The sequence below is a fragment of the Echinops telfairi genome, unplaced genomic scaffold (assembly GCF_000313985.2).
Source record: "Echinops telfairi isolate 266 unplaced genomic scaffold, ASM31398v2 ScPeMD7_7423;HRSCAF=8461, whole genome shotgun sequence".
NCBI lineage: Eukaryota > Metazoa > Chordata > Mammalia > Afrosoricida > Tenrecidae > Echinops > Echinops telfairi.
In genome coordinates, this window is record NW_022111323.1 from 3,981,093 (window position 1) to 3,984,982 (window position 3,890).

Consider the following 3,890-nt stretch of genomic DNA (forward strand, 5'->3'; position numbering starts at 1 on the left):
GCAGAATAGTACTGCTTCCTAGGAGTTTCAAGGCTTTAATATTTTAAAATCAGATAAACAGGCATGTCTTCTGAGATGCTTCAGAGTAAATTTGAACTACTAACCTTTCTATTAGGAGTCAAGCAGTTAACCGTTTGTGTCACCTAGCCATGTTAATAACTGGATTCAAAGCTCAGGCTTGCTACTTACTAGCCTTGGCCAAATAACATTACTTTTCAGTACATCAATGTCATTTCTATATAACAGGGATAATGATGATAAAAGTACTCACCTTCTAGGGTTGTTGTGAGAATTGATTAATGTAAAGTTTGTAGAGTAATATTGAGGATGGAGTAACACTCCATAAGTCCGTAAACATTATTTAAAGCACCTAGACTAAAATGGATACTCAATACACAATAATTACAGTTGATTGTACGTCATGTATATATATCATTTCACATTTGTTACTCATTGTAACATTCTTTATTATATTTGAGCTATACCATGATCCTGTTGGACAAGCAGGGAAAAGATTATCAATTTCAGTTCACAGATGAAAAAATCAGAATCTAGAGAAGTCATGGAACATTTTCTATTCAGAATTCTTGTGTTTTTCAGAGCCATTAAAATTATTTTGATCAAAAATTCTAAAGCTCAATATATGATTATATTTTACTTACCACTGAAATATCTTTTTTAATGCTGATAAATTAGTTAATTATCCATAATTCCTTTAAGGAGACTGACTAGATAAAATTAGCTTTGACCATATTACATATCAGTTGTGTTAAGTTGTAATAGACAAAAGTAACAAGGACCTGTGACATACTGGGGAGTTAAAAGTGTGTGAGTAAGAGAAACTGCCAAATATAAATCAGAATATAGGTTGGTGTTCTGCTATGTAGATAATCTCAGATATCAAAGCCACATAGTCACCAAACATATCCTCACCACAAAGCCTTTCTTTCTTTCTTTTTTTAGAGGTGCGGGTATATCTACTTTATTTTGAGTTTACTCTTTAGGCCAAGGCAGATTGCCCTAAACAGGACTTTGTGACCAAGAATATTTCCACTCCTGGACCCTCCCCTCCCTCTTATAACCTGCCACTTTTAATGTCAAGTTGCTTGTATTACTTTTAAGAAATGAAGTTTCCCACCTAAAGAAGGAAATCCTGACCTAACCAAAGAGTCAGATGCTATCCCTGGTTCCAGCCACCCTAAAGAAAGAAGTTCCCCCCTCCTCCCAACACAAACACATAGGCTCTCTGTATGTATAGCTTTGCCTACTGGACAAATACACCTAATTAAATGGAAGCAAAGATTATGGTTCTCCATCCCCATCCATCCCTCTTAGTGCACTATTCCCTGGTCTTCCAGAAAGCTTGAGAGAGAGAGAAAAAAAGGAGGTGGATAGGGTGGTGGTGGTGAAGTGATTAAGAATATGACCCCTTTACCATGGTTCCCCCAGAAGAAAAATGTTATTAGTTAGGCTCGAAGAATAAAAAAGACTGTAGATATTCTGCCTTTCGAGTTCAACTAGCAGTAACTAGTCTGAGAAGGGGAAACGTGGGCATGGGATGGAGGGGGAATGATGGCTGGAGGTGTAGTCCACATAGTTTTTATATTGGAAGGGCTCATTCCTGTCCTTGTTGAGAAAACATGTGCGGATGAGGGCTTTTGTCACCGAGAAGGGGTCATAGTTGGCAGAGGGGCCAACTATTTTCAAAGTAACCCTTCTTCTCCTGGCCAACAGCCTGAGGAATGGAAAAGTCATTGATGTTGCAGGTTTCATGGAATCCAGTGAGGAGCTGGGTATTGTCCAGGCCCCCTTTGGGGTCACAGGTGTAAATGTGGTATTGGTGCTGCTTGCTTAGTCTCTCAGCGAACTCCTCAATGTATGTCACACCATTCTTTTCTAGTATGGCCTTAGTGCTGAAGGTGGTATGACAGCCTGCACCATTCCAGTTCCCAGGGATGGGCTTAGGATTGAAGGTTGCTATCACTCCAAAGTGAAGGACTCCAAGGTGAAGGATGAAGCAGGTCACCCCAAAATGACTTCCACATTGATTCTTTCACAGGGTCCTATCTAGAGCACCACCCCACCACCACCACCACCCCCAGGCAGGCATGACCTTGGCATTCGTCCAGCCATTCTTAATGCCAGCATACTAGCAACCCCGGTAATGAGCCTCCACAATATACCTGTTGTAGGCTTTTTATGCCCGCACACTGCAACAATACGGACCTTGGGTTCCAGGAAAGATACTGGAAGGCAAACCAAAAGGGTAAAGGGGTGCTCATCTGTCCCCATGAGGGTGTACTCCTGCTCCATTACAAACCAGGGGTGTGGGCTTGTCACCGTATCCATTATCCATTAACAAGTGTTCCTTAAATTGGTTTTTGCAGGCTTTTGGTTGTACTTAAAAAATTCCCAGAACACCAGTTTGTTGGGGTGCTTTCAGAGTGTGGGAAACTGAAGACCTGGAAGAGACTGTATGTAGACTAATTCTCTGTGTTCATGATTAAGAAGCCTGGAAAGCCTTGATTCTGAGTGGAGGGAGGTCTTCACATTTGCGCGTTGAAAATGAGTCCCAGTCACATTCTCCTGTCTAAAGATCATTCCCACAATATCCTCCCATAATAGTGCTACCTTGATGTTACCTCTTGCAAGCACATGGCTGATCACTTTATGGCTGGAGGCCTTTATCCGTAGGATCAGGCATATATTTTTTTTGTTCTCTCTGCTCAAGGGAAAGTCAACTACTCTCTGCCTGCCCCCCAATGCTAGCAATAGGTTTCTCCCCCACAATGAGCTCAGGGGCCTTTAGGGTTAAGATAATGCCCACCTTGTTATGTAGGTAATTAATGAGGTCTGTATGTCCTGAGAATATATAAACACATTGTTAAATACATTCTCTCTTTCTCTCTCTCGCTTGGATCTGGATTCATGGAAGAGATAAGCACCCCAAACATTTTGCTTGTCTTCATTAATTCCTTTCAATTACACAACTACTCTTTAGGACCCAATCAGCTGTGGGGGCTGGATCTCCCACTAATGGCACCCCCAAACATGGTAGTATTGGAAAGTCTCCCAATGGAGAATTAATGCATACAATGGTTGTGTAGCCCCATTGGATGGTAGAATGAATCAGGGGAATTATTTGCAAGTGAGAATATATATATGAAACCTTTTTCAATCTCATTTGTATGGATCACTGGCAGCACTTCCCTCATTTTGTTTTTCACCTCTTCTATGCCATCAATAGCTGACCTTTCATGTCCCTCTTCATTCACAGAAACAAAAGGAAGTCACATGGTGAGTTAGGTGCATGGGGCAAGAGAGGCATGCTGGTTTTTTGCCAAAAATCGATGCACTGAGATGGCTGTGAGTAAGTGCATTGCCGTGGTAACAAAATCAGTAACCCATCTGCCAAAATTCAAGCCTTTTAAAATCTCACAATGCTATACAATCTCTTCAGAGCCTCTAAATAGAAAATTTGATTAACAGTCTGACCTGGTGGAACAAACTCGAAATCAACATTTATGTCTGATCGGGAAGTTGACAGACATCCAGAACAGTTTGTCATCAATCAACATTTCACCTTTTTTGAAATTAGAAAACCACCTGTACACTTGAGTTTTTCCCATAGCGCTGTCCTTGTAAGCTGTGTTCAATATCACAACAGTTTCTAACTCATTTTTCCAGAACAGGAAACAAAATTTCACAGCTGCATATTGTTCTCTTAATTCAAACATCCTAATAAATTAGGTTCTAGTGAAACTGCTTTTACGAAAAAATTAACTTGACCAGAGAGAACCTTCCCAGGTAATACCACTGGGTGCATTTTCTCAGAGTATGTTGCTCGATGCTTGCCTAGCAGGAAAAATGTATACTACAAAAGTATACAT

General features: G+C 40.6%; 1 pseudogene; it reads right to left on the reverse strand.

The window, feature by feature from the left end:
• Positions 1-1,527: 1,527 nt before the first annotated feature.
• Positions 1,528-3,890, reverse strand: part of LOC101659076 — a 53,503-nt pseudogene continuing 51,140 nt past the window's right edge.